The 13,644-nt window shown below is 35.6% G+C and overlaps 1 protein-coding gene across 2 annotated transcripts in view; it reads right to left on the bottom strand.

The window, feature by feature from the left end:
- The window catches only part of LOC131431833 (uncharacterized), a 176,012-nt gene that overhangs the window by 69,655 nt on the left and 92,713 nt on the right, over positions 1–13,644 (bottom strand). The window contains exons 1-2 of one of the 2 annotated variants that reach the window (XM_058597737.1): positions 2,060–2,141; positions 1,297–1,469 (exon numbers count right to left, since the gene is read on the bottom strand). The gene's annotated coding sequence lies outside the window, so the exon portion shown is untranslated. Of the gene's footprint in view, positions 1–1,296; positions 1,470–2,059; positions 2,142–13,644 lie in introns of those variants that run through there. The other variant, XM_058597736.1, reaches the window with a different exon arrangement.

Below are 13,644 nucleotides of genomic sequence, written 5' to 3'. Positions count from 1 at the left end.
GTCATATGTTAGTCACTCTTTATAGCCCAGCGTAACAGATTTTCAATACATCGATGAAATAATGAGAATTGAAATTCTGCTAATGCTCTCTGCAGGCGTTAGTTTGGTTTCGTATTGTCATAGTGGAAAGAGTGACTTAACAGTGATACTCTCTTTTTTTGCAATGAGTGACAAAAATGCTTCGTCTCTCTTCGTTTGTTTTGGATGCGGTCACTTACGAATGAGACAGAAAAATATTGGAAATGAGGTTATTGGAATGGTTTCTTTCATTGAGAATGCGTGACAATTTTAAGCTCTGGTGGCGAGCTTCGTCTGAGACTACCTCAAAACCGTCGTCCGGGTGCGAACAAGGCAAGCAAGCGTGATGAGTTTTCTTCATTGTTTCCAAAAGTTTAAGAAAATAAAGTTTTTTAGTTACCTATGGCTATCTCACACTGTTGAAAATTTAATCATAAATTACTGATATTATTTCCGATAGCTTGTAGAAAAAATTATGTTGTTGGGTTAAGTACAACCATAGATATACACGGTTAAGTTCTACCCATTCTCGTACGGGATAAATTTTGAAAAGGTGACAAAAAAATCAGTTCATTTTTGATTAATATTTTTTACTACTGCACAATGGAACAGAGAACGATCAAAATCGAAATACCTTTGATTTATATGGCGTTAGGTGGGCTTCGTGAATACCGGGAGGGGTAATTTTCCGGTACCAGTGTTTTCAATTATCCAGCCTGCATCACTGTAGGAAAATGACGGATGCAATTAATTTTTTTCTGCCCCCTAGTGAACGAGTGACAAAATCATTTGGGGCGGGGAATAACAGTGAAAACCCATTTCCAATTACTGCAATGATCGTTGAATGCAGGAAAACAGTGGTCAGTGGTTTTTACCGATTCGGGTCAGTGCACGATTCGTCAATGGAATTGGAATGGGAATAGAGGTTGGTTGTGTAATCGCTGAATCATTAATGCGTCGGAACACGATTCTTTGCCGATGTGTGACACGCAAAGTATATGTTATGGGGCTTTTGTGACAGGTGCATGTCACAGTCAGGATTATTCTGACCCATTTCGAATCGGTGTCGTAAAAAAATAACCTGTTTGATTGTTTCGACTAGCAACCGTAATATGAAAATGGGTAAACCTGTTTACTAACAGTGCAACAGAATTTTCCTTGGCAGACGCAAATACTGCAAATTGGTTTCATAGGCTTAACTCAATACTGTGCTGTTACCGTTTTCCACCAGAAAGTCACACCCACACCCACGCTTTTATTGATTGAACGGAAACTTACCTCTCCCCCAACGGTACTCGAGTCAGCGGATTGCCTCGTCGTCGACTGTTCCTATCCGTAGGTCGTTGGTTACACAAGGTCGCATGTTGTCCTGGTTTGGATCATCCTTTCGAATGCGGTCGTTGCTGCCGCCCAGTGTGCGATGGAACGATTGACGATGGGTCCTTGGTATCCTGTGGAAATAGAAAAGAGACGGATGGGCCGGATATTAGTGAACTGTTCATAAAGTTTCCGCTGTGGAACGCACGGTGGCCCTTTGGGTGGGCGGAGGGTTGAGGAATTTCCTATTAATTTCCATTAAGTTTAATTTACCACGAGAGTCGGTGAATAATACATTTACAAACGACGTTGAATAGTTGTTGTCGCGGATATTAAGAAAGGGTGTGCGCGAGGGGGATTGACAGCTTGCTTCGGGAATTGGGTCGTTGCCGTGCATACTATTTCGAATGGTACCCGCGATCCGCGAATGAACGGATATTCGAGGATAGCCAGGCGGGGACGCAGGATTGTCTTGTTCCGAAAAAAAATATCCAATTACGAATTGCGTGCTCGTGGAAAACTTTTACTATGCTCGGAGCACATGTCGGAATTCCGTGGAAAATATTTTCTAATTTAGTTTCGTTACAAATGAAAAACAGGCAGTAGGCTATTCGATTTCGCCTCAACAAATCAGGTTCTTGCGGTTTGCGCGCTCGCTCATCTCTCTATCTACTATTCTGTTAGCTTAGCAGAGCGTAAACAAAGTCAAAGCCATCCAACGCACCAATTCCTCCGTTTGCTTGCAGTCACGTGTTCCGTTAATTCTCGGCAGACGCTAAATAAGTCGTCACGACGACCGTGTCTTTTGTCGCGGTTTCACAGACTGCTGAGTATACAGGAATGTAGACATTAAATGCAGTCCGGGTGCACTATGGGCGGTTTAGGGTTGATTTAATTATACACATACAGTAGGCCGGTTGCCGTAGCGTCGGGCATTCACAGACAAGTAGGCGAAACATTATTATTGCAAAGTGAATGTATTGGCGATGTAAAATTTAACGAAAAAAAAAACTAAACAGGTTGTTTGAGGTTAGTCTGCCTAGGATGGTACAATCGTTAACGAGCGAAATGCACTGATTACGGGGTACTTAATTGATAGAACCGCTTGTGACGAACAACTGTTAGTCGGCAGGTTGGAGTAAGGCTTCTTGGTTAGTGATTAGTTAGTATCGTACTATTGCATCCCGCAGGTGATCTATATAGCAATTATGTGTGTCATGTTAAAGTCTTGTCGTGTCGGATCAGTCGACTTCCGTGTTTGTTTTGCTTTTGCGGTTGGAATATGACACGAATCCAAATTAACTCAACACGCTAGCTAGATTTATCCAGTGTGAGTTGCATGTCCGTTTGAAGTGTAGATATCGACTACACAGTACTACTCACGAAAGTCATTATTTCAAAGACCATTTTTTTCTGCAACGGTGTAACTGTACTTTTGATCATTCGTCTCATTAATTGTAACGAGATTTACAGAATTTCACTCGGATCTGACTTCCTGTTCCGGAATAACAGGCGTAAGCGTGTTTAAAATTTAAATGTATTATTTTCATAACTTAAGTAGAGTTTTTTAAATAAAGTATAAGTCTACTAAAACTGTTTAATTGGTATGAACAGTACAATATAGCAAGCGTACGTCGATCTCCACTTCAATTGAATGAAAAGCTTATCCTCAGAACTTTTCTATAGAAAAATTTACCAAAACATGACATAACGTAATTCGACTTGATGTTTACCTTTTTTCAAAGTCGTGGCTTTTTATTCCGCTTTCAAAACACGCCTGCAACGGTTACAAAACTTTTCTAGTTAACACATCGGCCTGAAAAGTGCCGTGCCTAACGCATAGATGGCGCTAGTTTTATTGCAGTCACCTTTTTACCTTTTTGCCTTTCTCATATAAAAAGGTTATGCAATCGCTGTGAAAACCGACTTTTGAACCGAGGCCCGGAGGGCCGAGTGTCATATACCATTCGACTCAGTTCGTCGAGTACGCAAAATGTCTGTGTGTGTATGTGCGTATGTGTGTATGTAACGTTTTTTTGCACTAACTTTTCTCGGAGATGGCTGAACCGATTTTCACAAACTTAGATTCAAATGAAAGGTCTTGTGGTCCCATAAAAATTCCTGAATATTATTTGGATCCGACTTCCGGTTCGGGAGTTATGGGGTAAAATGTGCAAAAACAAAGAAAATATGTGTTCTTACTTTTCTCATAGATGGCGCGACCGATTTTTACAAACTTAGGTTAAAATGAAAGGTTCTGTGGTCCCATACGTTATTGCTGAATTTCATGCGGATCCGACTTTCGGATCCGGAAATATAGGGTAAAGTGTGTTGAAAATTGTATACCATCACTGAAAATTAGGAAAAACCTTGAAAAATTTTCTAAATCGACCTCAAATGTTTTCCAATTGATAGTTTTTATCAGTAGACGGTCAAACAAACCGATTTCGGTTGTTCTTTTAAGAATCGAAGAAATAGATTTTGAAGAATACCACAGTATTATATATGATAGTATGATTGATATGAGAAACGCATCATTACACCACTAGGTGGATTAAAACAGGTTATATATATATATATATATATATATATATATATATATATATATATATATATATATATATATATATATATATATATATATATATATATTTATATATATATATATATATATATATATATATATATATATATATATATATATATATATATATATATATATATATATATATATATATATATATATATATATATATATATATATATATATATATATATCTAAAAAAGGTATAGAATTCGGTCAAACTTTAGACAAATTTTCTGAGGCCCGAAGAGCCGAATGTCATATACCAATCGATTCAGCTCGACGAACTGAACAAATGTCCGTGTGTGTGTGTGTATGTGTGTGTGTTGTCAACTAAGAGGTCGAGATCTCAGAGATGGCTGGACCGATTTTGATCAAACTAGTCTCAAATGAAAGGTCTCCCCGTCACCCTGAACGCTATTGAATGGTTTGCAGATAGGATGTTTACTTTTTGAGTTGTTATACGAAGTTTTATGTCTAAACTTTCAGTTTCTTGACAGTATCTGTCACAATTGACCTTGAAAACAGAATATATTTTCAGACTTAGATTCCGCACGGTAATTGCTATCCAACAAGCCATAGTTTGTTAAAATCCGTCCATTTTTAACGGAGATATCAATATTTTTGTGTAAACGACTTTTCCCCTTATTCCAGCAGTAGAAGTTTTGAGCACTGTATGAAAAAGAAATGCTTGGGAGCAACGGAAAACACGATTTTTATACTGTGACATACAATTGTTTCTAAGTGCCCAAAAGACTGTGTACAGCATCCTTTGTCATGACAATTTGCCTTGGACCGATTTTAGCACGGTTCGTTTTTGGCAACATAATCGTTCGAATATGGCATTTATAAACCAGATGATATCAGCATTTTCGAGTTGAAAGTAATTCCATAATTATATTGATTTAAACTACTTACAGCAATAAAAGCTGAAAGAACATAACTTCCATATACCATACGACTCAGTTCGTCGAGATCAGCAAATGCGTGTGTGACAAATAATTTCACTCAATTTTTTCGGAGATGGCTAAACCGTTTTCTACAAACTCAGATTCTGAAACTCAGATTCTGAAACTCAGATGTGAAACGAAATTAAAATAATGCAATTCATTTTTCTCGTAGATGGCTGAACCGATCTAAGATTCAAATGAAATCTAAGAATCATCTATGATTCAAATGAGAGGTCTTAAAATCCTACAAAAAATAGTCAGATCCGATTTCTGGTTTAGGAGATACAGGGTGATTAGTATAAAAATGTCCATTTCACATAAATTATTCAGATTTATCGGGTTTGCAAATTTGGATAGTCGATTACCAAATAAATTTATTTCAGTTTAAGCGGTATTCTTTTTTGGATTCGGAATGTTCCCACAAATTTTAATTCCCACTAAAATTACCGGATCCAATTTCGAATCGTTTCTCAAAGCTTAATCATTTTTTTTCAAAAAGGCCAAATCGAACTTCAAAAAAAAAAAATTTAAATAAAGGACTTAAGGTCCCATACAAAATTGGTGAATGTTCTCCGATTCTGGAATTACAGATGATGAATTTTCAAAATTCATACCGATAAAGAAGATGTAAATTGTTTGGCGTATTAATTTATGGTCATACGAATCATCTTTTTTGTGATGCTAGTTCCTGAATACCGACTCTGGAAGTACCATAAATAATGATGAAAAACTCTAAAGTGGAACTTGCTTCGACATCTCATGAAATGTTCAATCGATTGTCACACGTTAAGATTGAAATTCGATACGATTTGCAGTTTCGACATTACAGGGTAATGAGTGATTAAAATCTCAATTTGCCTAAAACAGAAATGAATATTCATGCCAAAAAACATATGCGGATTGATAAAAAAGGTATCATCTCACTGCTAGGTGGATTAATCAAGTTTTTTTCAGAGCAATGGATCAAAAACAATTACGGGTTTTAATTTTACCCTGCTTCTTGATGGGGAAAAATACCGTTTCAGTGGAGCAATAGCTTGAAAAGTGTTAAGGAAACTCCGCTCAATCAGTAATAACAATAAAACGTTGTTTAGCTGACTTCAAACGTGATCGTAGGTCCAAGTGAGGCGGTAACACCAGAAAACATAAAAAAATCGGAATTTTTGCGTCGATAGGTGACAATGGATGAAACATGGATTCATCACTTCACTCCGGAATCAAAACGATCGTCATCTGAGTGGACAGCAACTGGTGAACGTCGTCCAAAGCGCCCGAAAGCACAACAATTAGCTGGAAAGGTTATGGCCTCGGTAGTTTGGGATGTGCGTGGTGTAATATTTATCGATTTATCTTGGGAAAGGAAATACCATTAACAGCAGGCACGTCCCTAGAGAGGGGTCCGAGGGGCCCTGGCTCCTCCCGAAATCAGCCAATTTTATTGATTGTTCTTTCACATCTTTTTTACTCGTAAATATTTTATACGTATGCATTTTTATTAAACAAACAAGATTTTCGTTCCTACAAAAACATTTTCATGGGAGGCCAAACGGCCAAAAAACATAGAAAATGCTCCTTCTGATTACACAGTGAAATAGTGGTTTCGAAAACTCCACTACCGATTAAGTTCGCAGTGAAAGACCCTACGATGCGGTTTCATTAGATAGTATTGAAACTACACAGAAAAAAATAATTAAATTTACACGAGATGTAAATCAATAGTAACATGGAATAGACGTGGGTTGAATCGAAATTTTGATTGAAAACCTTCATCGATGCAAAACTAAATTGAATTGCATTGAATTTTCAATGAATATAACTGTATCTTTCAATTAACGCTTATTTTGCGATTAAATTATATTGAAACGTACAGAATTGTAAAGTAATTTTATGTTTAATTACCTGTTCCAAATATGTGCATGAAAATAGATGTAAATTCACAAAATATTTTTATCTGTGTATTTAAAATGGAGCAGTATGATTCTGAAGTGATTGTGCGCGAAATAACAGATGCTACAAGGATTACTATAAGATTCTGGAAAGATATCCTGTTTCTGGGTGCAAAAAACATGCTTATTCGGGCGAACGCGAGTGCATTTCGGAAACATATTTGGCTATGCTGATGGAAATTTTGTTGAACTTTTGGTGTCGATGAGTTCACTGTTCATGAAACCTAGACCCATTATTATACGCCCAATTATTCGATAATGAACTGAAATCGTTACGGGAGTCTCGAAGCGGCCTAGGAAGACTCCATGGGTCAAAAACGTAATGACGTCTGTTTTCTGGCATTATCATGGTATACATTTGGTAGACTAGCCTCGGAAGATATAGTGGAAGTAAATTTGTTCAGTAAATAACAATAAAAAAATTGAAAACCAGAAGCGTTTACTGAATTGTTTCAAATTTTTTATAATCTCTTACCCTTTCACTAATTTGTCACTTACCCTTTAACACTAAGAGATGTTTGCTTCAAACCCTCGCAGTATCATTCACTTTGAGTAACCATATGTCAGCAACGATTTGATAGTTGGACTTTATATTAGGCAACCCATAACTAATACTTTAAAATCTACAAAGTTATTGAGAGCGTACCGAGAATTAGAAACATAAACAAGATCATCAGTAAGCTAGTTTGTTTTGGGCCTCTCCCGAAATGAATTATTGGGTACGGGCCTGATTAACAGTGAATATAATACAGCGTTATTGGAGCATTTGAAGGCCGAAATTGCAAAGAAACGACAGCAAATGGCAAAGAAAAAAAAATTCATCAAGACAACGCACCGTGTCACAAGTCAATCAAAACAATGGCAAAACTACATGAATTGAACTTCAAATTGCTCCCACATTCACTGTATTCGCCAGATTTGGCTCCTAGCGACTACTGGCTGTTCGCGGACCTGAAAAAAAAAATGCTCGTCGGTTAGAAATTTTGCACGAATAAAGAGGTTATCGCTTAAAATAAGACCTTGTTTGTGGCAAAATATTAATCGTTCTACGAAAGTGGTATTGAAATGCTAGAGTGACGCTGGAATGATTGCGTTGCTCTTGATGTAGATTACGTTGATGAATAAAGTTTGAATTTTGAACCAAAAATATCGTGTTCTCTTTGTTAGGCCCGGGACTTTCCGGCCCATGTGTTATAAGCTTCGATGCGTAAAAAAATCAGTTATTGTGACAGTTACCATGGAAGCAAATGTTAAAAACAAGCATATTTGAAAAGATCAAATCTCGCCTGCAGACGAGCTTCTTTGAAATAGTTTTATTTGTAGGTAGTCTCATCTGCACTTTTTGATGATAAACAAGCTGCAAAAATATCTCTATTTCATTAAACTGAAATGATCGCGGCGTAGTATATATGAAAAAGTTGTGTAGTTTTTTTAATGATGAAAAACTTTGTATAACATGAACAACTCATAGAAATTAAAACTATATATAAATTTTCTTAGTCTTATTTTTAGGAATGTGTTTAGTTGGCGAATATCCTGGACACAAACCAGCAATATTTCAATCCAACACGAAATTCCCATTGACAACTAATTTTGTTATTAAAATCAGAAAATTTGTTTCTATTTATCTATCACCATCATTACTGAAGGACAGCACAAAGAAAACAAAAATGAAATTGGTTTTATTAACAAGTTTATTAACCAAAAACTCATGCGAAGTGTCAAAGTAAAACAATCCATTAAAAAGCTAAAAAGGAGAGTCTTATTGAAACTGCTTGCAAATTGTTTTGATGTTTTTCGCATGTGTTACAATATATCCATATTTAAATTTCTAAACCGATATGTAAAAATGCCGTAAACTTTTAGTGGAAAGTGTATTTATTCACAATTGGTGCGCATTTGAAGCGATTGTGCGTAATAATGTTTTAAAGTGGAACAGTTAAGTGAGTTTCGAATGTTGCACTCAAAGTGTGCTCAAAGTTTTTGAGTGAATCGATTTCGCGAAGTCGAATGAAGAAAACAGCGATTTAGAAGAAAAAATTCAAAAAGAAGTTTATGTTTCGTTCATGTCTTTTTCTCCAATACAACATCATATTTATATCTGCCAATATAGCAAAGACAACCGCTGCTGAAATTTTTTTCGATAGTATTGTGCCATCTAGTGGCTAGTAGTCATTACGGTGTTAACGTTTTTTCGGTGACAGTGCGCCATATAGGTGCAAATTGCAGAAGCCAATTCAACCATTTATGTTGGTTGAAAATAACGTTTTATTTCTCTAATTCAACTAAAAAATTAGTTGAATGGAAATGAAGTGTGCCTTAGCTAAGAAATGACAGCACGTTTAATTGGTGAATTCAACTAAAAAAATAGTCGTTTCAACAAATATTTTATTGTTATTAAGGGAATGAGAATTAGAAAATCGAAATTAGCAAAAGTAAGAATTTTTTAGTTGTCTCAAAAAATAACTAACTAAAATCAGAAAATCAACTAATTTTTTCGCCAAAATGCTGATTTCGGTCTTTCCGTGCGGATTCGACTTTCGATACTGTAATTTCTGGCTGAAGTGAGTTTAACATTTCAAACCGTAATTGTAAAGATACTAAACACATAAAAACTCTCCTGAAAATGGTTAAAAACTTTTCTATTTGTACTTTATGTTAGTTGATATTCAAACTTGATTGTAGATTTTCAAGAGTACGAAAAGCTTATTTTTTCAAATATGATTAAAAAGAACGTAATATTGTGTTTTAGTCAGCTCTAGTAATCACTTAAATAAAAACTAATGTCCTTCGTCTGAAAATCGTATGCTCCCGATGATCATATTTGAACTTGTCATTACATTCAAACATACTCAAATCAAGGTATCTTCACCTTAGGTAAGTCTGCACGAGTGGCAGCGAGACCTTCGAACTCGATCCACATCTCATTTTAGTCTCGAACGCGCTTAGAATGATTGAAATCGGTTCAACCATATCTGCACGGAACGACCGAAATTAGCTCTGCTCCTAATTCGTATTACTGTTTTTGAATTAGTTGATTTTAACAACAAAATTTCCAAAATAACTATAAAATTAGTTAAAATTGAGAATTTACTTTGCTGAAAAAACTCTTATTTTTAGAGAATGTGTTTAGTTGGTGAATATCCTGGACACAAACCAGCAATATTTCAATCCAACACGAAATTTTCATTGACAATTAATTTTGTTATTAAAATAAGAAAATTTGTTTCTATTTATCTATCACCATCATTACTGAAGGACAGCACAAAGAAAACAATACTGAAATGGGTATTATTAACAAGTTTATTAGCTAAAAACTCATGAGAAGTGTCAAAGCAAAACAATCCATTAAAAAGCTAAAAAGGAGCGTCTTATTGAAACTGCTTGAAAATTGTTTTGATGTTTTTCGCATGTGTTCGATATATCTTTATTTCAATTTCTAAACCGATATGTAAAAATGTCGTAAACTGTTAGAGGAAATCGTATTTATTCAGAATTTGTGCGCACTTGAAGCGATTGTGCGTAATAATGTTTTTACGCGAAACAGTGAAGTGAATTTCGAATGTTTCACTCTAATTGTGATGAAGTTTTTTTGTATCTTCAAACCTTCCGAGCTGCGCCGTTCTGTGTACTACTTGTATTCGGTTTTTGTTTTCCGAGTGCTAAAAGTTTTCAGTGAGAATGAAGAAAACAGTGATTTAGAAGAAAAAAATTCAAAAAGATGTTTATGTTTCGTTTATGTTATTTTTTCTTAAATACAACTTCGTATTTATATCTGCCAATATAGAAAAGACAACCGCGTCTGAAATTTTTTCGGCAGTAGTGTGCCATCTAGTGGCTAGTAGTCATTACGGTGTTAACGTTTTTTCGGTGACAGGGCGCCATATAGCTGCAGATTGTAGAAGCCAATTCAACCATTCATATTGGTTGAAAACAACATTTTATTTCTTTAATTCAACTAAAAAATTAGTTGAATGGAAATGAAATGTGCCTTAGCTAAGAAATGACAGCACGTTTAATTTGTGAATTCAACTAAAAAATATAGTCATTTCAATAAATATTTTATTATTATTAAGGGAATGAGAATAAAAAATCTAAATTAGCAAAAGTAAGGTTTTTTTAGTTGTCTCAAAAAATAACTAACTAAAATCAGCAAATCAACTAAATTTTTCGCGAAAATGCTGATTTCGGTCGTTCCGTGTGAGAAAATTATGGGGTAGTGAGATTGGTCGTTTACGTCACTTATACCATTATATCACCAGAACCGTAAGTGACAGCCATTTGAACTTCAAACCATTTCAATAAACCAATATTAGTTTTCAAAAGTGCCTAATTTTGTGGGAATAGGTTGAGTGGAGAGAAAAAGCACATTTTGTTGGTTATGTCACTTATACCATTATATCACCGGATTTGGAAGTGACAGCTTTTTGATCTTCGAATATGATTCACGACTCAATAGTATTTCTCCAACTAGCTTATAATAATTATTATTAAAATTGGTGCAGCCATCGGAGAAAAAAGGGCGAAAAATGAGCGCGTTGTCGTTTACGTCACTTATACCATTACATTATCATAATCTCCGGAATCAGAAGTGATCGTTAAATTTTTTCGAAGATGGCTTTTCCGATTTCAGCTAGCTTATGCTCGCTCGGAAGCTCCTATTGGGTCATTGATGAAGCTCAAAAATCAAACGACGGTCACGTCCTTTATTTGTTCATACACTTTTAACTTTTTTCAATAAAAAAAAGTTGAAAGCTAAGCAAAGGACGCACGTTTCATGTTTTGGACGAATTTTTGTACCTTTATCAGATATTGCAATATAGGCTGTTTAAAAAAGGGACTTTTTTGTGAATTCGTTTCTCGGAAATTCCACGCATCATATTGAAATAAAAAATACGTTTCGAATATGTTTGAGTTCCAAACCGAAACAAGAGTTAGTTAAAAAATTGATAGCTAATTTTGTCACTGTATTAAAATTTATTTTTTGCTAATCTGTAACATAACTTTCTGCTGCTCATTCCGTGAATTGCTCTTTAGATTCAATATAACTATTACTTCTCTTCAGAGCATCTTACTATGAATCGAAGGTATGGATTTTATTTAGAACATATTTTCCTTATACTAAGCAGCATTGCCTACAAATCCAGCAGGATTTTTTGTTTTCAATACTGTCCGGATGCAGTTGGAAAAAAATCTACTAACTAGGAACCGGAACATTCGAACATAAAATTGGAGCAAACTCCCCCGTTTTCGGGTCTAGTCTTGCGCTAGACCGATAGCTGTTAACTGAGATTCTGTTGAAATGAAATAAAATCTTTTGGGTTTATTCATAGTCATTGAATTGTATCCGGATTGGAAAGCTGGTTCCAGAGTTACTGATTGATGAGCACTCCCAGATATTAAGTTTCCTTTCCAGCTTTGACGATTGGTAGGTTTTGACAATCGATGGGCAACCACAAAGTAGGTCGCAATGGTCACTCGGCTCTCTTGATTCCTGGCTCCGGAAAAAAAACTGAACTCACACCGCATTCTCAAAGACGTCTGGACCGATTTTGATAGATTATATAAATTTCAACGTTATTTGTAAAGTTCCAGTGAAGGCAAATTAGAGACGAAATGTAAATTAATTAGGTCAAAACAGTTATGAAGGGCAAAGCGATGAAGATGAAACCAATGATTGGCGAAACGTTTTAGAAGATATCTTATGATATTAGAAAATTTAAATTTAGATTAGATTATTGCGTCCAAAATAGCCTAGCTAGCGTTGAAGATCTACAAAACTGTGTAACTTCGGAAATTCGCGTAAAAAAATTAGCTTCGGAAATTCGCGTAAGGTCGGAAATAAGCGTAGAAAAAAATCGCGTTACTTCGAAAATCCGCGTAGAAAACAACTGCGTAATTTCGAAAATCCGTGTAAAAAAATCGCGTCACTTCGAAAATTTACGTAAAAAAGAACTGGGTAATTTCGGGAATCTGCGTAACTTCGGAAATCCGTGCAAAAAAAAAACGAGTAAAATCAGCTTTGAAAAATATCTCGGAATATCGGAGCAGGGAAAATAACGCGTAACCTCGAAAATTCGCGTAGGAAAACCGCGTATCTTCGAAAATTTACGAAGGAAAACCGTGTAACTTCGGATATCCGTCCAAAAATCCAAGTTAGCTCCAGAATTAGTGTTTAAAAATAATGCGTATCTTCGGAAATCTGCATAGCTTGCTAAATACGCGTGACTTCAAAAATCCGCGCAAAAAAAAAAACAAAACTGATTCAAAAATCAGCGTTGAGAAATAAGTTCAGAAATCCGCATAGGCAAAATAACGCATAACTTCATAAATTCGCGAATTTTCGGAAATCCGCGTGGAAAAAATTGCGTAATTTCGGATATCCGCGTAAAAAACTGACTTCTTAACTTCGGAGATCCGTGCAAAAATTAAGTGAGTTCCAAAATCAGCGTTGAAAAATAACTTTTCTTTCTAATAATGATAATAAACGATATTTTATTCAAACTAAAAATTGATCCTTTATTGTACGAGGTTAAACCTGAGCATAATGAAAACCGGATGAAATTTAATTTATTCCTGCACGAATTTTCGAACTTTTGATCGAACGCTCTTCATCAAGTTCCGGACAAGTGTTGCATCGCATTTTTTGGACGCATGAGCCTAAATTTTTCTGAACTCTTGCATGTTCCCAGCTGCCTTACCAGTCCTCTTGAAGGCCCTCTTCACGATTGCCCAGTAACGTTCGATGGGTCGAAGCTGAGGGCAATTTGGTGGATTGATATTTTTCTCGACGAAATTTATACCTTTTTCCTCAAACCAATTGAGAATG

Source organism: Malaya genurostris, chromosome 2, assembly GCF_030247185.1.
Source record: "Malaya genurostris strain Urasoe2022 chromosome 2, Malgen_1.1, whole genome shotgun sequence".
NCBI classification, from domain to species: Eukaryota; Metazoa; Arthropoda; class Insecta; order Diptera; family Culicidae; genus Malaya; species Malaya genurostris.
This window is presented reverse-complemented; position numbering and strand designations above follow the sequence as displayed.